The sequence below is a fragment of the Podarcis erhardii genome (genome assembly GCF_964252035.2).
Source record: "Podarcis erhardii genome assembly, chromosome: 1".
Taxonomy (NCBI): domain Eukaryota; kingdom Metazoa; phylum Chordata; class Lepidosauria; order Squamata; family Lacertidae; genus Podarcis; species Podarcis erhardii.
Window position 1 is genome coordinate 97,321,607 of NC_138497.1, and position 26,296 is coordinate 97,347,902.

Genomic DNA, 26,296 nt, shown 5'->3' on the forward strand with positions numbered 1-26,296 from the left:
AGGTAAAATGTCAAATGAAAAGACATCATTGCTACTATTAACATTCTGGAACAACAGGGAAGACAATTTCTTGCCTGATGAGCGAAAAGGTCATTTCATATTAATCATGTATTAAGTATAAAACAAAAGCTCATTTGTCAAGACGTTACAAGGTAATGGTCACAGAAAAAGCCTCTTTTGCAGAAGTGCCTTTTAAAAGAATTACTTTAATATCTCCATGAAGATAATGATTTAAACTGAGACAAAGAGAGAAAGCTCTTGCATGCCTTTTTCTTTCTTTAATCGCTTTACTTAAATAACTGCAGATCTTTTTGAACAGATTCATAGCTATGCAAAGACAGATTTGATTTTTCTTAAAGGAAGTGTGTGTTAATTATATGGCATTTCATTCAGGTGCCTCTTCTAAAAAAATGAGCACAAACCCTTTACTTCTCTTTTCTCTAAAGTACCTCAAGGTTGCTTTAGAAAACCCTTAAGTACCAAGGAACTAATTCTAATTATTTGTCAACTGGTTTGCTACAGTGGATGCATCCTGAGGTGGTGCTGGTTAGCTGATCAGGTCAAGTCTCTGAGGATCTGCTACTGTAAACTTCAAGACCTGATGCTAATGCTGATGTTTGCATTAAACAAAACAGGAAAAGTTAAAGTAAGGGCATTCCCCACCCCCACCCCACCTGCCATAAACAAAACAAATATGTCAACTATTCATGTACAATATGCATGTTGTGTTTGTCCATTTCCCGCATAATGCCCCCCCCCAGATTAATTTTGGCCTTTCAGTGCACGGGGAGGGGGGGGCTCTTGAAATGGTTCCTGATTGATTAGTGGAAGTATGTTTCTTTTGAAAAGCTAAGCATTTCCTAGTGCCTTTGATGTCCTCAGGCTAGGAACAACAACAAAAATGGAGAAAGGGGATGGCAGGCTTCCATTAGAAAGCAGAGTGCTCATTTTTAAGGATGAAAGGAGACAGATGACTCTCTTGTGTACTGAGTCATATATAGCACAGGCAGAGATGAAACAGCTGAGAGAAAATAACAGGAAGAGGAAGAAAAACAACAGTTGGGGACCCAGATATGGAGTTTAGAGTGAGTAAAAGGCTTAGTCTGAAGTAGTATGAGGAGACAAGAGTCATTACTATTACTATTACTATTACTATTACTACTACTACTACTACTACTACTATTAATTACCACCCTTCACTCTAAGGTCCCACGGTAGGTTACAACAATTAAAGCATTATTTAAAACACTATAAAACTTACAATCACAGAAATAAGATGGGTCGTAAAAATAGGCACCTCAGGTGTCAAAAGCCAGGGTAAAGAGCTGCATTAGTAGCATTCACCAGAAGCTGCAATGAAGGTGACAGACACATGTCTGTGAGGGAAGAATTCCACAACTGCCACAGAGACTGCTTTCTCCCGTAAGGCCTGCAGCACAAGGTTACGGAATATTTATTTATTTATTTATTTATGCATGGGAGGAAGCAGAACTGAGGGGAAATTGTTGCCCAAGGCCTCGGAGCAGCTTTACCACAAGTACACATGAGCCGTCTTGAGGGGTTCAGCCTGGGCACACAAAGTCAAATGTTTGTGGAGGAACTGGCCATGCCTATAAGATCTGTGGTTTGCTCCGCCGCAGCTGCCACCCTCTAATATGAAGAGGTGCCAAGCCATATAAGTGCTGGCAAAACCACTTAAATAGCAGAAAAAGGAATCCTGACATTTTTTTTCTGTGGATACTGAACAAAAGCAGGGTACAATATGAAGAAAAATAAACAAGAGAGGTTTTGTCTTCCTTACCTCAGGCTTTTTACACAGCAGGGGGACATTCAACCAAGCATGCAGAGGAGGGTGGCAGGTGGGCGTGAAGGAGGCCAGCTCTGCGGCCTGAGCTGACTGTCTCACCTCGCCTCACAGGTGGGCTGACCCTGAGTGCAAATTCTGACCTTTCAAAATTCAGTGAATCAGCTTGAACTGAAAGGGGTCTCGCAAGGGATTTTAATGGCACTCTCCCTGGGAAACCTGGCAACACACAAGGCCTCTTTCCACACCCTTCATAAACAGAATAATAACTCCTGGCAGTTAGGTAGCCTAATTCAAGTTTGACATGCTACGCCAGGAGAGCATTGTATGGTAGATCAGGGACATGCCTTTTATGTATTCAGGCATTGTAGACCAAAGCCAGGCTGTATGCATGCTATTGCAAGCCTAGGCCTTAAGGCCTCCTGGAGCTCAGGGGTTTCACCTGCATAACAAAGGTAAGAGGGAATTCTAAAACCCTCCAATGATATTTGCTGGTAGCTGGCAGGCAGGCAGGCAATCCCTGCTGCCAAAGAGCCAGTGTTCTGATTCGCTAGTCGCAGCATGAGGCTACCTATCACAGGTAGGGAGGTGTTACCGTATTTTTCTGACGATCCCTATTTTTTTTAACCCCAAATTAATAAATCAATTATTTATTGAGTTAGCCAAAGTTGTTTAGCTTTGTGTTGCCACCAATTGCTCACCCGCCTGCCTGCCTGCTTGCTCGCTGCCGAATTGCAGCTTTGTCCACTGGGCTACATCTTTATTTTTGATTTGCATACATTCTTCCATCTAAGCTACCCATTTTTGTTGCATTTTTACATCTGTTTAAGCATAAACTATATACTTTTAATCAAAAATGTGTATTTAAAATAATTACCTTTTTTATTACGCTCAAAACCAGCATGAAAACCATTAGATCCAAAAAGTTGAATGACTATAATGGGTTTAATAGAGCGGTGCTATTTTCCATAATGCCCTGCTAAGTCTTCAGATTTTCTATTATGATGGCGACATCATCATGAACTACATTTTCACTGCTTTGTCCTACTATGTTTGAGCTTCAAATAACTTCAGGCTTTTATTAACTCCGCTCATGAGTCCTATTCATCAGTTGGGCAGCTGTATTGCCTGATAGTGCAATAATCTCTCTCAGATGTATGAGTTGTTTTATTCCTTTTTATTCCAGTAATCAGTTCTGGGAGCATAATAAAACAAAGGTTTATTTCTTCTTTTCCTAGTAGTGCAGTTGTAAATTATCATCCATCAGCAATAAATGTGGCTATTTAATAAATAAAAAGTCCCTCTTGACTCTCATAAGGGACATAAGAGATAAAAATAAACACAATATTTATTAAAGCTAATGACAAAATGAGGGATTAACAGAAGGCAGAGTGAGCAGGGAAGTTATTTGTATAGGTGAAAATGGGATAGCATTTTTTATTTAAAAAAATCTTACTTAGATGTTGCAAAATGGATATTCTATAAGCAATTTTTATGAAAAATCACACCATTTCAATAATCTTATCATTCCCTTTTATTCATCTTTCAAATGCGACAAAGTTTTTTTTTGGGGGGGGGGGGGATTGAAATAAAAATGGAAAATCTCCCAGTAATCCTTTAGTGGCGTAACGTAATGGTTAAGGGTATTAACTGGATGCCGCTGATTATTGGCTCACCAACTAACTTACTGAAGGGCCTTAGTAAAATATATCCTACCTTTCAGAATATTAATTACCTCAAAGCTGTGAAGTACAGAAGAGAAAACCTCAATAAATTTCACATTAAAACTGTACACCACAGAATACTCTTCCTTCCTGGGAAGAACAAGGGATCTCAGTGTTTTCTGAAGAATGTTGCAGTTGTGTTCAATATTAAATATCTAAAAGGCATAGCTATGCAATTTTCATTCAGGTTTCACTAATAAAAGAGTTTTGTTTTAGCTTCAGTGCTGTTCCTGTTTTAAAAAAATCATGAGCAGCGCCTGACAACAACTTCAATAATAAAACATTCTGACCTTAATAACTGTGAAGCAGATACTTAGTGAGACTCAACCCTATTCCCAAGTGTAGTGACTACTTCAAAGAAAAATAGAGTAAACAATATCAATTGATATCAAAAACATATCAATATGACCAGAGACTGTATATGGGTCATTTCACACAATGGCCTGACTTTGGGAAGTACTTACTCAACAGGTTCTTTGTATCTCACAAGAGCAGATGGTTAAATTAACAATACCAGGATATTTATCAACACTTCTTTGTGAATGGTCACTGTAATTATTTTATACACATTTAACACAGTGATCAATGTCTGCTGTTCTTGCATTTTGTTTCTCTCTGGCCTCACTGCTCTCCCACCCCCCATTCTTCCTATATATTTATACATACCAGCCAGTTCAGAATGACATTTCATGCTTCTGGTGAAGTGAATTTGAGTCTACACAAGCTTGTTCTGTATGAAATACAGAAATCTGTTTTTAGGATGCTACAAGACTCCTTGTTATATTTATGCCACTGTTTCAATTAAAGGTATCCTCTACTCCCTGTCTGGTTTCAGTAATGTACAATATGATATACAGTACCTGTGATATTAGAGGGATATATACAATAGCAGGTGTGACTAACTTACCCCACCCCCAGATATTGTTGGACCACAAACCCCATCATCCCTGACCATTGGCCGTACTTTCTGGAGCTCATGGGAGTTGGAGCCATAAAACTTAAGGCCAAAACAGTAAAATTAGATTTTAATAATTTATTAAATCTTAATAACAACTGAGTGGAAGATTAATAGCCAAAGTGGCACTGCCAGCAAACATTCTGATGACCTGTGTCTTTGACTTAAGAAGGATGGTTGTCTTCATAAAGCAAAGTAGGGAAGCATAGATGAGGACTCAAGAAGTGGAGCAGAAGATCCCTGTTAGCAGTTTGGAAACAAAGGTAGCCCTGGGATCATTCCTATACCAGGGCCGGCGCAACCATTAAGTGTTGTGAGGTTGCCATCTCAGCAGGTGGAAGCTCCCAAGCTCATGGCATAAGTGCTGATTTCAGGCAAGAATTTGCTGATTTCCAGTAAGATATTGCCCAAATCATGTGAGAACTTGTGGAGCATGTGAGATCTGGAAACTAAGCCTTATGAGGAGTGCTTGAAGGAGCTGGGTATGTATGTTTAGCCTGGAAAAGAGCAGACTGAGAGGAGAAATGATAGCCATTTTCAAATATCTTAAGGGCTGTCACATGGAAGAAGGAGCATGCTTATTTTCTCCTGCTCTGGAGGGTAGGACTCAAACCCATGGCTTCAAGTTACAAGAAAGGCGATTCTGACTAAACATTTGGAAAAGCTTTCTGACAGTAAGAGCTGTTCGACAGTGGAACAGACTCCCACGAGAGATGGTGGAATCTCCTTCCTTGGAGGTTTTTAAGCAGAGGTTGGATGGCCTTCTGTCATGGATGCTTTAGCTGAGATTCCTGCATTGCAGGGGGTTGTACTAGATGACTCTTGGGTCCCTTCCAACTCTAAGGTTCTATGATTTCACCGAAAATTAGCAAGCTCTCATGTAAAACTGGTGCAATGATGGCACCACTTCTTCAGAGGTGGCAGAGCAGGACAGCACTTCTTGTTTCACCTCGGGCAGTGAAATGGGTTGCACCGTGCTATACATACTGAATCTGGGGAGAAAGCCCTGGAAAATTAAGAGCTCACAGATTGCTTAAGGTCTATAGGCCTATTGTTGAACTGGCAAGAGGAAGAGGGGAAAGACGCTGGCAGAAAAGGGGAAGAAAGGGTTGGCCTACCCACAGCTGGCTGTTGCTGGTTCTGGCATCAATTACCCACAACAGATTATGCCAAGGGAAATGTGGCCTCAGGTTAAAAAACAAAACAAAACCTCATCCCTGCTCTAGGGAATCCACAACAAGAAATATCAATCCTCCACATCTGTTGCTGGTATTATTTGCATAGCATAAACACACAACACATCATAACAACACAACAGATCAGACTCCATCCACTCTATACATTTTAAAAAGTATCATAACAATTTAAACATTTATAACAACTCCAAAAGGATTGTGGGAGCTGTAGTTTGTAAAGAGTGCTGATTTTAGAACTACAATGTTCAGAATGGATTAACATTCAATACCAAGAAATTTTAGGAACTGCAGCGAATTCTCACAAATGCCCCAGAATGCACCTGGATTGAACCCAGACTACAGAACTGACCACCTCTGCTCATCAGCTGAAGCAGTTTGTCGTTCGCATGAGGGTAGGGGCCCATGCAAAGTAAAAGGTAAAGGACCCCTGGACGGTTAAGTCCAGTCAAAGGTGACTCTGGGGTTGCGGCGCTCATTTCACTTTCAGGCCGAGGGAGCCGGCATTTGTCCACAGACAGCTTTCTGTGTCATGTGGCCAGCATGACTAAACCGCTTCTGGCGCAACGGAACACTGTGACAGAAACCAGAGTGTACGGAAACGCCGTTTACCTTCCCACCGCAGCAGTACCTATTTATCTACTTGCACGGGCATGCTTTCAAACTGCTAGGTTGGCAGGAGCTGGGACAGAGCAACGGGAGCTCACCCCATCGCAGGGATTCGAACCACTGATCTTCTGATCAGCAAGCCCAAGAGGCTCAGTGGTTTACACCACAGTGCCACCCACATCCCTAGGGGCCCTTGCATCTCTAATACACTGAGGTCAGAAGAATAGATTACAGTGGTACCTCGGGTTACATACGCTTCAGGTTACATACGCTTCAGGTTACAGACTCCGCTAACCCAGAAATAATGCTTCAGGTTAAGAACTTTGCTTCAGGATGAGAACAGAAATCGTGCTTCGGCAGCGCGGCAGCAGCAGGAGGCCCCATTAGCTAAAGTGGTGCTTCAGGTTAAGAACAGTTTCAGGTTAAGAACGGGCCTCCGGAACGAATTAAGTACTTAACCTGAGGTACCACTGTATTAGATGAAGGAAATTTTGCGAACGGTGGCTATCTACTCAGAACACGTGATTGAGCATAAAGAGTACAGAGACTCATTAACATCATTAGTTTTAGCAGAAGATGATTCTGGTAAAGGATTTTACACTCTGAGGTACAAATCTCAGTGTTTATATTATATAACATTAGAGTAAAATGGCTTCCTATAGATGGGCCACAGTGAATTCATTTAGCAGTTTCTAAAATACTATTGCATGCTTCAAAGATTAACAACATATTATGATTTTGGGGGGAAAACACTCTTTCATATTAGCTGCAGCAATTCTCCTGTGTTATAAGAGACTTAATAAAAAAATACTCTGGATTTTTTTGCCTTGTAAAATGAAAGAGTATAAGGCAATTAGCTGCTATCTATGGAAGGCTTTGAAATCATTTGCTCGACATACCATTCAAGTTACAATTTAGATTAGCAGGTTGTAAGTGATCATCGTATCCTGAAACATCTAGCGAAGAATGCACACTTTAATGGCTAAGACTGAGGAATAAAAATACAGCTATCAAAGCAGCTTCTCCCCACCCCCCTGCCCCACCCCCTGAGCACTGAAACTTTTTTTACTTACCACTGATGTGCCAATTGTTTTATGCTCAAGGAAACAAGCAATGGCGAAATGAAAGAATTATCTGCCTGCCTTGTGCATTGCAGCTGCCTTGGAAGCCAGAGGGCAAAGGCATTTATATATGAGATAAGCTCATTCAGTAGAACAAATTAATGCTGGATTGTGAATTAAATGGCATGTCTTCGGACAGCTAATTAGCTTTGTGCTGCTCAATTAAGCTTTGAAAGGACATGTTGTGTTTCTTGATGGAAAGGGAAACATTTCAAGGCTGTTTCAAATTCTCAGTGTTTTTCCTCTTTGGAAAAAGCAGGAGGGGAATAGACCCAGAAACATCTTACAGAAAAACAGATCTTGCAGCATTAGCTCCCGTTTGCTATAATCTAAACTACAAAGGTTCTGTAAGCCAGAAAGCAAAAAAGGGAAAGTCTACTTAGTCACAAATACTTCTATAAAACTTTGATCTCGGGCCAAAGCATTTAAGACATGGAAAGCGGAGAAGCAGGAGTCCTAATTTCTTAACATTTGTGACATTATATTCTGAACATAGAAATAGCAGGCCTGATCCTACAAACCTACAGCAATCTCAGGGCACACAAGCCGGTTATAGGATGAAGATTTTCTCTCTAGCTTTTGATGTGCCGCTCTAACTGGATGGAGTTACTTATCATGCTTCCCAGCGCAGCTCAAGGGCACTACACGAAAGGTGGAAATATTTCCACATTTGGTTTTATTGAGCAAGACTGCAAAGAGCAAGACTGAGACTTTATAACTAAATGTTGTCAACTAACTCAATCCATCAAGAAACTCCAGAGGAACACAAAGTGATAGACAAGGGGTGGGAGGGACTTATTCACACAATGGCTCACCGAAAGCCAATGGAAGTGATTGTCCTTTTCACTGATTCATCTACCACAAGCTGCTGTTTTGCACCCCCACCAAACACGCTCCTCAGAACAGGCTGAATGGTGTGCACAGCCACTCATAACAAATTAGTCAGATGAACTCTTGGCTGTAACCACTGGGAGAAGATCTAAGCAGCTGACATGAGACTCATAGTCATGCATCCCCACAATCTCGACTAAACTTGGTTCAAAATATGTTACAATCTGCATTTACTAGAAGAAACAGGAGATGAGTAGCATATGCATATCCATAACTATACAGCAGGGCTTTTTTCAGGGGGAATTCACCGGAACTCAGTTCTGGCACCTGTCAGGTGAGTTCCAGCATCTCTCAGGTGGGTGCCATTGCCATTCTAAGAGAAAAAGGAGGAATTCATGGTGAGTGTATATATTCTGTGTATTTTAATAATTTAATGCATCAGCTATAGAAGTCTGATTACAGAAAGATGGAATATCTACTTTTTCAGAAATACCCTCCCACTACACACACACACACAACTTTCATCACATGGTGTGATCCATGGAAATCATGGGGAAATTACAATGCAAAATTACCACCATTTTCTAGCAGGGTTGCAAATGTAGCTTTAATGAAAGCAATTAACACAGAAATGGACACTAAATTTCTGTTAGAATCCACTAGATTTCCAGAAGTGGCTTTTATAGTGTGTGAAAGGTCACAAAAAGCACATAAATTTATCAGGAAAGCAAATATGGGGGAAATGGTATAAAGTGCTGTCTCAATGCAGCCAAAGACATTTAATCCACATTCACTATGTCTTTGGCTGGATTGGACTCTCTTTCCACGGAGGTTTGTAAGCAAAAGTTGGATGGCCATCTGTCATGGATGCTTTTGCTAATGCACTGTACTGGGTTGGAGTATAAGACTCTTGGGGTCTCTTCCAGCTCTACAAGTCTATCATTCTATGATTGATTTAAAGTATTTCTTAACTGCCGGTTAACAAAAGATGCCAGGGAGGGTGTCCAAAAGTGTGAATAAACAGTAATTCATGCCCAACATGGAAATGCAGTTTGAAAACCAACAAAGAAATGTAATAAAATACAATAACAGGCAAGCAAATAAAAGCCCTGAAAAACAAAAGCAAACAAAAAAGCTGCATCGGGAAAATAAAAAATAATTGAATATCTAAAATACCTATATCTAAAATGCTTAAATGCCTTTGCAAATTGAAAAGTCTTCATCTGGTGTGGCAAAGCTTGTAATGTTGGAGCCAAGCATGCCTCCTTAGGGATTTGTAAACTGTCCCTGCTGCACCAGTATTCATGGGTATCAGCTCTAGCTGGACTATATTGGTTCCACTAATTTCTTAGTTCAGTTTTATTGCTGAGTAATTTGCTGCAGCTCAGGGTGGTGGGGGACCATGAACAAAAGAGCTTAATGCCTTCAAATGAAATCAAGATAGCCATACTGAGAATGTAAACAACCACTTAATCTAGGAAATCAGCAAGTGGGCAGCCTTATACTAAAGCACCATGGTAATGATCATTCAATTCTTTTGACTGCTGTCGCAAAAATGGCCACAGCCACAAGAGGGAGGTAGGAGCAAACTAGAAGGTTTGAAGACAATACAAAAAATCTTCAGGGGCAGAGAAAAACTCTGGGGGTGAAACATGCCCAGTGTCAACAGACCCCAGCCTACCCTGGCATTAAGAACTCCTGGATAGTCCCTGCTCCAAGTACTGCTTTAGTGAAGATACACAAGGAGAGGGTGTTTCCCATGGTGCCAACCAGACTTTGGAATGCTCTCCTTCAGCTCTGACATTACAAGCTTCTTGGCACCTGCAAAGCCCCTCCTATTTGCATTTGGATTGTAAATGCATTTCTTAAACAGTGTTTCATTCTGTTTCTATCTGTTTTGCCTTCTTGTATTTTGCTATGTTTACTTGCTGGTTTTAAACAGTAGGTTTAGGTTGTGCGTATTTTATTCACATTTTTGTACACCATCCGAGCATCTTTTGATGGAGGGTGGTAAATAAATGTTTAAATAAATGCTCACTTGACTATTGGGGGAAAGCCTGAAAGCTAGCTGGAGGGGGAATGGAATGGGTGGGAGAGGAGGAAAAGAGCCGTAGACATATATAAAAAACCCTGAGATAACCACCTCGTTGTATGAATAATTCATGACTCTGTTCATATTATAGATATTTATCCAGGGATAGAAGTGAAAGCTGCCCATAGAAATCAGCTGGAATCTGGCACCCAATTTCCCAAAATTCTCCAGAAATTTGAGGGAGAGAGAACAAAACAAAACAGTGGGCTGGGGACCACCACTTGGCCTCAGTGCACTTTCAAGTGGGCCTCAGTGCCAAAACCTGCCCAGTACTCACTTACCAATGCCTACTCCTGGCCATGCTATAGCCTTTCAGCTGGACTGATGGCAGCACCAGAATCTGCCCTCATGCTGAGTAAGCGACACTGGGAGGAAAACAGTTGGGTGGAGGAAGGGAGGTCTTCTTCCTCTAAGGTAAAAGAGCCATGGGACCTATTAAGATTAATGGACCTGACTAACTTACTTAACTGCATTACTTTTAATTGGTTTGCCCTAAGTAGGGCTAGGACAGAATAAATCCCATAGGAAGGGATTTGGGTCCTGGAGCCTTTGGATTACTGAATACTGTCCAACAGTGGTGGGATGGAGCAGAAGGGCTTCTCTTGGCTCTTCTTTCAAGGTGATCAATCTACTGTATTAAAGTCACTCACCAAAATGCTTCTTGTTTGAATCTTGCATACAGGGTGAATCAAAGCTACCATCTCTGCCTTGGAGATGTTCCTGCATTGTGAAGGAAACATGTGCTGGCATTATTCTGAGGCTGCAGGGGAAGGAATCTCCCAAATATGTCGTGTTTTGAATGTTACTTCGCTTTATTCAGTGGCTTTAATAAAAAAAGGTCTCAAGCTTCAGAAAATAAAGGTCTCATATCACTACTGCATTACAGCTTCCTAACATATGGCTATGATAAGCCATCAAGCTACACAGGGGCAAAAAAGAGAGAGACTTGGATTTGCAAATAAATAAAGAGCTGAGGAGAATAATATAGACTTCAATCTCCGTTGAATTTTTAAAATTATGAGGAGATAATGCATAATACCATGAAAGCTTAACCATTTTCAGAAGACATGGTCAGTTTATACAAAAGGATTGATTTTACCTAATGGTAATTTCCTAGGATAAATGCCTACCAGGGAAACAATGGGTGACATATTAATTATAGCCCACATACATCAAATACTTAATATGCCATTCTCTAAACTCTACTATCTATATGGCCATCCAGAAAACTTGCAACTCACTTGTCAGCAGCAAAATTCATCCCTGCAGAAAGCTGGGGAGCAAGTTCAGTTTAGGAGACACAGAAAATAAATCCAGCCACCAGATAAGGCAATTGGGGAGAAGAAAACAATTGAGGCATTGTCTCCAAGGAAGTTTCCTAGCTGCAATGAGCCACCCGCTCTGATTTTGCTAGGGAGCATAAATATACAGAAGCAGTTTTTCACAGTTAGGGCTTCTCCACATTTGAGCATAAATAAGTTCAGAAGAACCTACTCCCATCTAAGCATATGTATGGTTGCAGCCTAATTATTTAAAATGGCATGAAGACTTGCAAATGTCGCTCAGCAGTGTTCCCAGGCTTAAATCAGGTGTGAGGAACCTTTTGACCTCCAGATATTGCTGAACTCCCACTCCCACCATCCTTGGCCACTGGCCATGCTTGCTGTGGTTGATGGTGATTGTAGTTCAACAACAACTGGAAAGCCAAAAGTTCCCCATCCCTGGCTTAAGTGAAAACAGCATCTGCTTTACTCACAGAAACATAGCTCACTCTATACAGAATGAAAAGCATCACCATACAGAAATAAACCAGAAACAGCAATTGCTTTGCAGAAGCTGCTATAAGTTATCACCCATAAATAGACAAGAGCGAAGCCAACTGTAAGTGTCCACGGATCTTTTCTCAGTCAAGGTTTGTTTCAATGGTTGTTGTTGTTTAGTCGTGTCCGACTCTTTGTGACCCCATGGACCAGAGCACGCCAGGCACTTCTGTCTTCCACTGCCTCCCGCAGTTTGGTCAAACTCATGCTGGTAGCTTCAAGAACACTATCCAACCATCTCGTCCTCTGTCGTCCCCTTCTCTTTGTGCCCTCCATCTTTCCCAACATCAGGGTCTTTTCCAGGGAGTCTTCTCTTCTCATGAGGTGGCCAAAGTATTGGAGCCTCAGCTTCAGGATCTGTCCTTCCAGTGAGCACTCAGGGCTGATTTCCTTAAGAATGGATAGGTTTGATCTTCTTGCAGTCCATGGGACTCTCAAGAGTCTCCTCCAGCACCATAATTCAAATGTTTCAATGGTAGCTAGTCCCAAAATCTTTAGTAGGATTTCGGTTCCAAATGCTCACATCCACCATTATCAAGATGGCACCACCACTTAACTTCATGGGCCAAATCTGGTTAGTTCTTCCCAGGTGCTAATAAAACAAAATCATGTGTCATCCTCCCTCAGGCGTTCCAGGGTTAGTCTTGTGTTTGCTAACAGGCTTTTCAGGAAATCAGCACCAAGATAGCTCCACTTTCTGTTTCCTGAGTGAGCAGCCTTGGCTGCAGCAGCCATGCACATATCTTCCTATGCTTTTGCAAGATGTTAGAAAGTAAGGAAGAGGCAGTAATGTATGATCTGCTGAAATCTGCAAACAAACTGTGGTTGCTTTCTTTTTTTATTTTAGCGGGTTTGGAGGCAGCATGTTGCTGGAAATTACAAGTGGGAAGAGCATCATTGTACTCAGGTCCTGTTGTGGGCTTCCCATAGGCATCTTGTTGGCCACTGGGAGAACAGGATGCCTGGACTAGATGGGCCTTTATGATCTAGCAGGGGTTTTCTTCTTCTAATTTTCACTAATTATCATTTCAAAATAATGTTTTAATGTTGTTTAATGTTGTTTTTCATTTCCATCCACCACAGGATATTTATGACTACTGAATATTTGCCTGTCTGCTTTGGGCAGGAGTTGAATTGCAGCTATTTCTTATTTTGTGGGTTGCACAATAATTTTACTGTAAACTTTTCCAAAGTGAGTTTGTCGTGGTGAGCCTTCTTACAATCTTTTCCTGCAATGGAACCCTGCCTTCCATGAAAATGCAGCAATCCAGGGCCAGGAAACCAACCCAGACACCAATTTGTCTTTTGCACGAATTGGCCCCATAAGATTAAAGAGGGCAAAGAAAGACACAAAACATCCTTGACTTCATCATCTCATCCAAAGCCATTGCTTCGTCATTAAGAGTAATGATACTTTCACATCCTTGAAGCAGGCTTTATAGAGCTGATATAATAAATTAGCTGCTTCGTACAGCACTCTCTCGAATGATTTGACCTAATTTAATGGTCTTTTAAACTAATCACCCAGAAGGATTATACTAGAAACACATGTAGATCTACACAAAATGTGGACAAAAAGTGTAGACCTGTCAAGGGAGGGGAAAATCTGTTTATGTATTATACTCCTGCGTGTCCCTCCACTCCTCTATATCCCATCCCCTTCTGTTACTGTAAAGCTGGATTTTCAGATTCATATACATGCTTTATCTACAGTTTATTTCCTATGAATGCTTTTTTGTGTTGTGTTCACATACCCTCGAGCATTTATCCGATGAAAATAGGGACCTAAGGAAAAGCAAGACATCCCAGGATCAAATCAGAAACTGGGAGGGCTTCTGTAACTTTAAGACTGTACCTGGAAAATGGTAACACTTGGAGGGACTGTGTTCAGGGCCAGTCCTACCATTAGACAGAGTGAAACAGTAGGAGCTGGGGGTCAGCAGCAGCCTCCAGCTGTTCCTCCATTCCCTTCTGTTGCTGACATATGACCTAATCTGGCCTCAGGTGTGTAGAGGGTGTTATGCCATCACCAGTGTTGATATAACATTCAACTGCCAAGCCACTCTTCTTCTTTATGTGATGAAGGAAGGACACACCATCTCGTCCTTCATTTCAGGTGGCAAAATGTATTGGGCCATCCTTGGCTGCATTATTACACACTTAAGTGTTCAGTTCAAATACAAAAATGTCACCTTTACCTTATCACAGATAGTTTCAGATCACACCTAAGATATACCGATAATAAGCAAAAGCGATTGATGTCCTGCAAGCCGCATTAGGCCTCACCACACATGATCTGGGAATTCTGGAGTATCACAGGGTCAATGACATCATTGGTACATTAGTTTCTTGGGTGCTTCAAAGTACTTATGGGAAAACTCTACATGTTCTCTTCATAACCATTGAAAAAGCACTTTATCTTGCTCCATTCATTTGAATGAAGCATCACACTTTGATGCCTTTGAACAGTTATAATTTTCCAGAGCCTGCAGTATCTGCTTAAGCATTAACAGCAAGGCACCATCAGGTAGTAAAATCAGAACATTAGATTTTAATTGGGTGAAGTCATTTACACAGTAATAACAAGAATCAAGGCAGAGATGGCAACAACACATTTTCATAAACCTTTAAACAGCTGGTGACACAACAGGAGTGATGGACACACAGCTTTCTCAACGCTTATAGTTTTCAGAGATTTCTATTGTATTTTAACTAAACAGAGCTACTACTATATTTTTTCTTGTTTTTTGTTGTTTCAAACCTTGCCTTGTTTATTTATTAGATTAATTTATATTTTCCTTTTCTCGAAGGAATTCCAGGTGGTCTTTGTGAGGATTATTCCACTTTAGTCTCACAACAGCTTGTGAGGTAGGTTAGGCCCAAGCTCTTAGTGCCCAAGATCATTAGGTGAGTTTCACAGCTAAATAGTTCATGTTTCTCCAGTTCAGGTGCAATACTTAATCCAGTATGGCACACACAAATGGGTGAGAGGCAATCTTAGGTTCTTAAGACAGTGCCAGATAGCAAACCAGTTGTAATGTGAAACTCGGCCTATAATGGTTTTGCACCTCTTCTTTTGACAGCTGTCTAGAGAGTCACTGGCAATCTGTGAAGTAGACCATTCTGAGACAGGTGGGCCAATGGTCTGTCTGTTTTCAACCTTGGGTCATGAGATGCTGTTGGACTGCAACTCCTATCATTCCTAGCCAGCCCGGCCAGTGGTCAGGGATGATAGGAGTTATAGTTCAAGAATATCTGGGGATCCAAGGTTGAGAAAGTCTGGTCTAAAGGATAAAAAAGGTTCTTCCTATCCAAGATGTAGCCATTGTGAATTGAACAAAGGTCCTTAGTCTTTAAACAGTATCCCTTTGGTCTGCATTGGGGACTTTTCCTAAGACAATTTGGAGTGAGATGGTGGACTTAATGGGAAGTGTTATCTCCCACATTTGTGCAAGAAATCAATCTCTGTAGAATTGTGGATGCAGAAAGAACCCAAAATACTCATTTGTCATATCTGCACATACTGTTATACGGGGCAGATTTTCTTCAAATGTAAGGGAGTTGTTCTGTTTCTGGTCTGCCAACAATAGCTAAACAACAACAGCATACAACTAGCTTTGATACAAGCAACTCTGTCTCTTATCATCTGTTTTGATTACAGAGAACTCAGTTTGTGTAATATACACCAGCAACAGAAACTGTTGTGTGAATGTGTGCCAATCAAACATGGATTTGTGTCAGGCTTGTGCCATTTCAAGATAGCACTGCATGTGGAAGCTGGGTCCGTGTCACACAGGAAGACTTAAGGCACTTGCACACCTCACATTCTAGGTGTTAGCACCATTATTTCATTGTACATCAAGCATCAAAGGAGCAGATGTGTTTGACAGCCCCATCATTGCAGGCACATCTTTAGGACATACAAATAAGACAACAACCTATCTGGGCATCCTAAAGTGTCACCTGCTCTTTATGCTGCTTCTCTTCATGCTTTTCTGCTATTTCTGTATTACCAACTGAGTAATGTGATGTCACATCAGATAAGGGATGTTACTAATGTATATAATGACTGAGAAAGGTGACAGTTAAGCACAGTTGGGAGCCAGCCTTCTTCACCCATGTATGAAAGTGGTCAGCAAATATAAAGCACATAATTCATAGGAATACCTTCTAATTTTCCCAGCAGGCAAGTCAGAAAGAAAATGGTACTATTTAGTTGTTACTATTACAAAAAAGGGGGACCCTATCATGATTTGAATGATTTATATTGTCTATGTTGTTGTTGTTGTTTAGTCGTTTAGTCGTGTCCGACTCTTAATGATTTGAATGATTTATATTGTCTATGTTGTTGTTGTTTAGTCTTTTAGTCGTGTCCGACTCTTCGTGACCCCATGGACCAGAGCACGCCAGGCACTCCTGTCTTCCACTGCCTCCCGCAGTTTGGTCAAACTCATGTTAGTAGCTTCAAGAACACTGTAGTATATTGTAGTATATTGTCTATACTACAATGCAAAAGGAATTATTCAGTACCACCCTTGAACAATGGCAAGGAAAAATCATGTGTCTATGGGAACATGAATCAAATGTATTATATGTTGTCCCTCCCATTTTATTCTCCAAAAACATCTGCAAAGTGGGTTGGCCTAGGCCTAGGCACCCAAGTTCAGCTTCCTGGCCAAGTGATGATTATGAACCTGAGTTTGCATCTAGCTGAACCCTCTAACTACTACACTTGCTAAAACTGGGCCCTCCAGATGTTACTGAACTTTAACTCCCATCATTCTCCATTACCCTCATAGAGGTACAATTTGCAGAGCACCACACACACACAGAGAGAGAGAGAGAGAGAGAGAGAGAGAGAGAGAGAGAGAATGAGAATCGGAAGGGAGGCAGGAAATCTGTCTCAGAATAAATCCCCTCAGAAACATAACATGCCACAGAGTTTTTACATCAGGGAATAAAACAAAATGTTCTGTGGTGGGGAAACACCCACAACAATCTGACAGAAATCAGATTGATTTCTGAGTAAGGCATTGCTATAATATTTCAAATGCAATTTGGTATCAAGCAACACCCACTTAGTGTAGCATAAAAATACTCTAAATGCACTAGCAAGCTAGAAATAATCAATCTTCTTCACAACTGTTAATGGTTCAACAAACCCAAAAGAAAATGTTGGCACTATCTCCTATTTGCCAACAACCAGTTTTCCTGTTTTATAGGAAACAGGTTTTATAGGAAACTAACTACTGATAGCAAGCCTGCTGTCCAATGTGCCCTTCATCAGCATGGGTTACATATGGATTTGACAACTCCATGATAAGAGAAAAGCCGATATAACAAAAAGAAATTGTCTCCCAACTTTATTCATGTGTTTAAAAAATGCTTTATTCATGTGTTTTAAAAAAAGTAAACATGTGAGGACAGCAGCTGGGTGGCCATGCAATTTTAGACCTCCATTTCTGATTCAGTTGTCCTCCAAAAATTGGAAGGCAAACTTCTGAAGATGAGAGCCTCTAATACTCATGGAGGCTCCCAGCACATTTTAGAAAACCTAGGAGGCTTCCTGCTTCAGAAGTTCACCCTCCAGCTCAGAGAAGGGGATATAAATAATGATGGAAAGGAGCCAGTGTTCTCATCCCCAATGGTCCCCACTTCACATGTTTACTTAAAATGTCTGCCCTCCAACTCTGAGAGGGTGACTGGAGACGAGCTGAAGAAAGTTCCTCATAACACAATTTCAACATCACCTGTTTTTGACAGGAAGGCACTGTATATACAGGGTTTCAGAAGAAGAAGAAGAGTTTGGATTTGATATCCCGCCTTTCACTCCCCTTCAGGAGTCTCAAAGCGGCTAACATTCTCCTTTCCCTTCCTCCCCCACAACAAACACTCTGTGAGGTGAGTGGGGCTGAGAGACTTCAGAGAAGTGTGACTGGCCCAAGGTCACCCAGCAGCTGCATATGGAGGAGTGGGGAATTGAACCCGGTTCACCAGATTATGAGTCCACCGCTCTTAACCACTACACCACCCTGGCTCTCATGAGAGAAGGATAAAACAATAACCCTTCACAATCCCTTTTAAACGAATGAACACCAAAGGGTCAATGGTACCTAACTAGCAAGAGAAGCCAGCACCATACCCAGAGAACAACACTTTCAGACACACACACCGCCAGGTCCCCACAATGGGTTTGGGAGGAAAGGGTGTGATAACATTGCACCCTCTCCTTTTCAATTCTGAGACCATTGCAGAAACTTGCCTTGGGCTCAAGGGGAGAACGTGGCATGCCAAATCCAAAGAGCTCTGCCTCTCACAATTAGTTTGGTGTGTGAGAGAAAGCTAACTTCGCCCTGACCACAAAAAAAGAGATCCAAAATCCATACCGTTAGGGCTTTTACAAGGTTGCTTCTTGCTTACCTTCATCTAGCAAACTTCAAGCCCTGATCAGTGTCAGAGCACCTGTGTGCACTGTCCACCACCACCTCTACCACATTTTCCACCTGTGTATGCTGTGTGGAGGGGGAATTGGAAGTCTTTTGTAAATGCAGGACACTGTGCCTTTGAAATATGGAGTATATATTTCACTAAAAGCACATGCTCATTTAACCAGACAGGGTGCTTGGTATTAGCACTGCTGCCTGCTTCAGAAGCTAAGATTGCACCCATGAATTATCAATAAATCAATGTAATCCATCCCATTTGCTAACTTCTATGAGATTCCTCTGTTCCTCTTCATGAGATGAATATGTAGCCCACTTGCTCATTTTGAGGACAATCTATTATTTCTGCAATTGGCAGTGACATTAATCCTGAAAAAAGTACTACCTTGAGTAAATAATGATCAAATGATAGACTAGGAAACTGTTTGCTGTGCTCAGCATTTCCGTAAAATAATGAAAATTGCTCAGCTAAACCATACAGCTATTAAAACAAATTCACAGTTGAATATGGTCAAGAAGAATATACTTTGCAAAGCCTGAGTGCTGCAGCTTTGACAAATGTATAATACTTTGGAAGTTCAGAGTGTTGCTGCCATATTGATCCCAAAGGAGCTAATACACATAACTAGAACTGCTGATGTATTTCATTGGACGTATCTATGAATGTAGGGAGAAAATAATACATTTTTGTAGAACAGACATTAAGCTGATGATGAAGCTGAACAGCAAATTGATGTCTTGCGTCAGGAGTAGCCATTGTGGGGCTTTAAAGATGTTGCTCAACTACACCTCCCATCAATCCCAGCCAGCATAGTCAGCTGTGATGGGAGTTGCAGTCCAAACATATCTAGAGTTCCATAGGTTCCTCACTCTTGAATTAGACGGATGTGATTGACCTGAGATCTATCAAAACCTGAAGTGTTTCCCCCCAGAAGGTTTCACAGGACAAAAAATAGTGGTGTTCCAAATTTGTACACATTATTATTATTATTATTATTATTATTATTATTATTAATCACCAAACCTGCCAGATTTCATTGTTTGAATTACAGGTGAATATTAGGCATCTGATATATTCTTTTGTGGGCTTTGTTTTATTCCCCCCACCCCTTTTATTACTTAATGTAGATGAGCGGCATTCAAGCCAAATTCTTTCTTCCTTTGTGGGAAAATGTTAATGGGAATATGTCCCTTGAATAAAATTCTAGTGATGCCCCCACACCATGTTTTACTTGCAAGCTGCAAGGAATGGATAGATTGAATTTTCCATGATGTAGAACTGGTTTCGAATATTGAATTAACCATGCTGCAAATGCTGCCCCAGGCCGTGAAGCATCTCCTCGTGATTTATGGAATTGTTCAAAGGGCCTGCAAGCGCTGGGCAAGCCTCCAGTTTTCAAACAGGAGGGAATAAGAGAAAAGGGGAAAGGGGGGAGAAGGAAGGAGGAGTTGAGCCAATAGGTTTCAGCAACATTTACAAAATGAGACATGGGTGATTGGACTATCACAAAGTGATCCCTCCCCCAGTATGCTGTGAAGCAATGGTAGAACCAAGATGGATAGGGGCCCTGCTTATTCCTAATAGCTGGTGTCAATCGACCGCCAAAGCATCTTTTGGTTGAAATTTGAAATACTTTTACTAGGGAGTAAGTCCTATTGAAAATAGTATGGCACACCCCTGAATAGGATTGTACTGCATATTCTTTAGATATTCTGGATCTCTTTCTGAGGCTGCATTCAGACGAGGGGGGGGGTGTTATTGCATTAGTTATAAATGTTAGTGCTTCTGTCCTGATGGAACTATGGCATTTTGATTGCTATAACCACTATGCTGTACTAAATTTTAAACAGTGGACAAAAACTATATGCTAGGATACCACCCCAAATTTCATCATGTTTGTGGTGGCATGATCATGAAAATTGTGGAGAAATTGCAACCCAGAACTTCCATGATTTCCACAGTTAACGCAAATGGATTCTTTTCTGCAAAAACATGAGCTCTAAACTTCTGCTGGATTCCATTGGATTTCCAGAACGGCTTTCATCTCATGTGAAAAGTCATATAAAATGCAAAAATTGACAGGTAAGGAAACATTGAGAAGATGGGGGGAAGGGTAATCTGAACGCAGCCTAAGTATGGAAATGTCTTATACAGTGGTACCTCAGGTTAAGTACTTAATTTGTTCTGGAGGTCCGTTCTTAACCTGAAACTGTTCTTAACCTGAAGCACCACTTTAGCTAATGGAGCCTCCTGCTGCTGCCGTGCCGCCGCAGCACGATTTCTGTTCTCATCCTGAAGCAAAGTTCTTAACCCAGAAATTAAGAACAGTTTCAGGTTAAGAACAGACCTCCGGAACAAATTAAGTACTTAACCTGAAGTACCACTGTATTATGATGGTTCTATATTATTTTATTTTAAATATCTAGAAGCTCTGCCCCAACCTCAGGAAATTTTTCAAAGCTGTCCCCTCTGAATAGTAATAAGAATATCAGGGCAGGTGGCTCTAGTTCCCTGTCTCTCTCCAGCTGGCACACAAAAAAAACTGCTTCCAACAATAGTAAGACATCAGGCTCTCAGTCTGGAGTTGGCATTGCAAGTAGGAAGATCTGTCTGCTTGGCAAATATATTTTAAGATTAAATCTTTATATTTTTATTATTTCCCCAAGCTTTCAGCAGCACAGAAATGTTATAGCTCATATCTTTTAAGAGCTGACATGCTGCAAAGCATTTATGGCTGCCTTTCTTTCTGTGACATGCCATGCAACTGACCCCAGAGCTGACAAGCTGCAGGGAATTTGAACTTTGCAGATTTACTGTCTGAAGTTGCCTGATCCACACTTCTCAAATAGGGATGGACGGACCTGTTGAAATCTGGTCCATCTCAGTTCTAGACAGGGATGGGACTAAGTCTGTACCAGACTGTTCCTGTGCAGATGTTAAAGGGGAAATCCTTAACAATCCACACACGAAACGTGGCACTGTGTGGCATTGTAGTTTTTTAAAAAAATAAACTACCATATTTTTCGCCCTATAGGACGCACTTTTTCCCCTCCAAAAATGAAGGGGAAATGTGTGTGCGTCCTATGGGGCGAATGCAGGCTCCTTGGCTTCAGCGATAGAAACGTGAAGCCTAGGAAGCCTGTGCTTTTGCTGAAGCCAGAAGAGTATGCGCTTTGTGGCTGGCGGTGGGAGAAAGCAGCGCTTCCCCCCATTGCCAGCCCCACAAGCTGGGTCGAAAAGCCCGCAGGAGCTGCGCGCTCTTTAAAGGGTGCACGGCTTCTGCGGGCTTTTCTATGAGGTATTTATACGGTATATAAATAAAAGTTGTGATATTAGAAAGGCAATCCAATAAAATGTGTGTGAAACCATTTCGGGAAAGGATTAATTCAAGAGCAAGGTTGGTGGTGCACCTTGCCACTATTGTGAGGACAAGCATTGCAGCTCCCACCATTCCTGACTATTGGTTCTGGTGGCTGGGACCGTTGGAAACTGGCCCATCAACATTTGGAAGACACCACCTTGGCCACTCTTGCATAATGCAGTTAAAATGGGTATATACTAAATGTTGTATGGAGCCAGAGTTAAATCCTGTGTGGAACCGCAGCTCATTTGTCATAGCCACGCCTCAGCAACGCAAAATGGCTTTAGTGTGGAAAGAGTTTGTGTAATCTGTTATTCTGTTGCAGACCATTTAAGTATTTGCTTCAAGGTCTATTCCGATGCTTCTCTAGAACATCAAGGCAGGGGCATAGGGAAGGGCAAATCAATCAATTTCTGCTTCTCCTTTTCCCAATCTTATATTCAACACAATCTTTTGTTGATCTGATTGACGTCCTATAACCTTTAAAAATTTGGTTCTTTTTTTGGGGAGGGGTGTTATTGGGTGGTTGTCTTTATTTTGATTATATATATTGTGGTTTTTTATGTTGATCTTTTTTGTGAACCGCCCTGAGACCTCCAAGTATAGGGCAGTATATAAATTCAATAAATAATAGTAATAATAGTAATAAATATTCAGTTTTCCACATTTCTATATCAGTTTGCATTTTTTAAAAAGTCCTCATGAAAATTCAGCTATATATTAGTGTGAATTTCTTCCAGCATACATATTTTTGTTTGCAGTTTTTCCTACTAAAGATATTTTTTGCAAAACAATTTCCCCTAATAGCCTTTACTTATGTATTCAAATATTTATAAACTACACTTTCACATAAAATATCACTAGATGATATACAGATATAATATGATACATTGTGCATTACTGTATGTGCTATTTTCACTGATATACACACTGATAGTTACAGGTAGGTAGCCGTGTTGTTCTGCCGTAGTCGAAACAAAATAAAAAAATTCCTTCCAGTAGCACCTTAGAGACAACTTAGTTGGTCTCTAAGGTGCTACTGGAAGGAATTTTTTTATTTAGTTTCATACACAGTGATATACACACATGCATTTCTGTACATGTTACTTGGCTGGAGAAATGCATTGCAAAGTTCAGAAAACTGTACATTTCAAAGAATGGCTGGGTTTCCGTTTGCTTACTGATTCAAAAAGTACAAATTCAGTAAGGTCGTTTCTAAATGAGAACTGACTCAAATTTCTCCTATCCACCGTTGGGCCAGGTAGTGTCACAATCTTGGAATAATCAGGTCGCAGTTAAGTGTTCCTAGATCTCCCTAGTTGCAAAGGAAAAGTAAGGTGCATGCTTGGATTTCTCCCACTGAAGTGCTTAACCTTGGCTGAATTGCATCTCTTATTACTAAAATGAAGACAGTTAAGCAGTAAGAAGCGACATAGTAAAATATCACAGCAGCAATAAACCACAACAAGCAACATATTTCTTGCCGCCAATTAAAGCAAAAGGAATGAGACACAGTGGATTATGTGTACTAAATATTCATTGCAGGGCCTTGTGAAATTGGAGCTCTTCTTTACACAAGGTGAGTGTTTTCTTCCCAAGTCTTCTTGCCAAATTAATTCACACAGCAAAGAACTAACAGAATTACATCCCCATTAATGCCTGTTGCAGCACTCAGTAGGCCTGCTTCTCCCATGCAAGAAATTATCCTTGCCCGTGGATAATTCCATATCCACAGTGATTACTTACTTATTTTAATCGCAAATGTGCATACACTATATAAAGTTCAGTGACCTGACATTACTGGAGTCATCTATCATATAACAGAAGATTACTAAAGTGTATGTGCCAAGCGTTGCATGGTTTCACTTAAATGCTTAATGTCCTTGAAGAGAATCTGTAACTCCTGTGAAAAGGAGATTATACAGGCATTTTTACACATAGCAGTTCAATCCCCTGGGTCTGCTGTGGCCACAGCACCGACTTAGTTAAAAGTGACACTTACATACTCAATAAACTTTCTGCATGAATACCTAGTGGCAGGAGAAAATGAAAGCTTGGTGGTGAAACTGGAACAGGAAAAGAAGCAAAAGATCCCAAGGGTGTGTACCAATTGTGAGAAGCAAAAGAGCACTATGGGTTAGAACCAGACTTTGCCTTCTGTGCATAGGTGGGCTGCTTCCATCTACAGAAGGTTCCAGACTGAGTAGAAGGTTCCACTAGGAGAAGCAGGGAGGACTGAGGCAGTATAAGGCAGCTCCTGCTGTTCAGGAGGAGCCCCGAAATATCCTTATTCTTGATGCAAACTCAGAAGATTGGTATCCCGACTCATTTGTGTAAAGGCAGGTATTTGTATCAATATTGGTGTCTAGGTTTTCACCACTTCAACTTCTATCTTCTATGCATTAACACTACATTTAAACAGAATGCCACAGAATGACAGAAATCAGATGGACTGAGAGAACAGCAAGGAAATGTGTGTTGCTGCCGCCGCGAATGATGAGCCCTGCCCGTCAATGAAATCTTCAAGAATTCTTCTTCCTCCTGGAGAATATTCAGTGAAATGGTTCCACCCAACCATTTTGGCACCCGCTAAAAGGGTGGAGGATTTTGGGAGTCTATTTCCAATTAACATGAAACTGCATCAAAGTTGCCGTGCATGCCCTACAGAGATTTTAAATATTTTACTTTGCATTGCATTTCTTTTATTTTTGTAAAGGGCTTTCTAGAATATTTCTTCTGTAATAATGTAAACGGTGTTATTTCCAAGTCAAAGCAATCTCTCTCTAGATGATTTCACACAGCTGTTGCTTGAAAATAAAATTTGTATAACTGAAGCAGTAAAAGCGTCCCCTGTTCCCTAATTCAGGCTAGAAGGAATAGGTTCAAAGCTATGACAGAAGATGAATTTCAGAAGGGAAGAAGGCGGATTTTTTAAAAAGTGCTAATGTTTCATAGTTAAAATATTATGACTGAACTTTTCTCACTGTTTTAATGACACATTAAATAATCACACCAAATCATAGTTTAAAACAACCTAGGGTTTAACATGAACAGGCAGAGTGCTAGCAGGGACAGAGGAAGGGGACGGTGGGGGTGGTCCGCCAAGGGAGTTACCACTGAGGGAGGTGACAAAATGCCAGGCAGCAGCCACCATGGGGCCTGCAGCGCGGCTGAGCCACGCATCTCTCCTGGGAGTGATACGCTGGCTTGAGTGCCCGCAGGCTCCGTGCTGCCCCAAACGGTCTGCCTTCTGCCTCCCCCTCAGCTGTAGGGCAGCTGAGTGGGAGGAGGTAGGCAGACTCTGGAGGCCCAGCAGAGCGTCCTGCCCCTGGCTGGCCCTGCCCCCGTGGGTGGCTGGTCCCGCCCCCATGGGTGGGCAGCTGGCCCCAGGTGCCCAATCGGCTTGCTCTGCTGCTGAGTGCTAGTTCATGTTCGCACATCCCTTCTCCTGCACTCCTGCTGCCACACCACATTCAAAGCAAGCCAGAATTTGGTTTCTTGAATAATTTGAACCCAGGCTTTTTGTTTGCTTCCCCCAAACAAATCCTGAGCAGCAGTAACCAAGATTTGTTCTTGGCTCACCGCCCATAGTTTGTATTGGGTAAACATACCACTAGCCTAAATTCAGATGACATGATTCTGGCTAGTTTTGTCTGGAGTGCAGCAAGAGTCAGGAAGGGGTTTCCGTGTTTTGTTTCAAACTATGGTTTACTATGATGGGCAAAGTGAGGCTTAGGCACCTATGACACCTGTCTACAAGGAATAAATACTACTGTCAGGCAGAACTTAGAGATGGCTTTCTATAAAAATTACTACCTGGAAATCTAACTGGGAATTAGATGGCAAAAGTGGGGCGAAGGATGACTGCCCCCATAAATACTCCCTCTCCACCTTTGTTTTCTGAGCCTTATTCAAGCATATCCACATCATGATCTATTCCCTTAGGGGGAGAACTAATTCTTGGTGTTTGCAGGTGAAGAGTAATTTGAAGATTGGCAAGTCCTTGTGAAATCATGAAGCAACTTCTCCATAATGTTTTAAAAGCAATTTTTCAGGTTACCTTAAAAAATGGCTTGGGTTCTTTCTTTGTCTTTCTTTTCTTAAGCCCAACAAAATAGCCAAGGTTCTTGAATGTATGTGTTTAAGGGGCAGCAAACTTCCTTAAAGCATGGGTTAGAAAATAAGAAAAAGAGTAAATCAGAACTGAAAACCTGCAATTATTACCTAAGATGCTTCTTCATGTGCCTCCTTCACAAGAATTCAGGAGGGTGGCAACCCAAGAAAGAGCCTTTTTGTGGTGGCTCCCTGTTTGTGGAAAGCTTGCCAGGTTCCTTCTGTTGTG

General features: G+C 41.2%; 1 long non-coding RNA gene across 1 annotated transcript; it reads left to right on the top strand.

Annotated features, from left to right (window-relative positions):
* Positions 1-9,894: 9,894 nt before the first annotated feature.
* On the top strand, positions 9,895-24,797 carry LOC309348852. The gene is made up of 2 exons (XR_014159571.1): positions 9,895-15,056; positions 23,500-24,797. It is a non-coding gene; the product is annotated as an uncharacterized lncRNA (long non-coding RNA).
* The last annotated feature ends 1,499 nt before the right edge of the window (positions 24,798-26,296 follow it).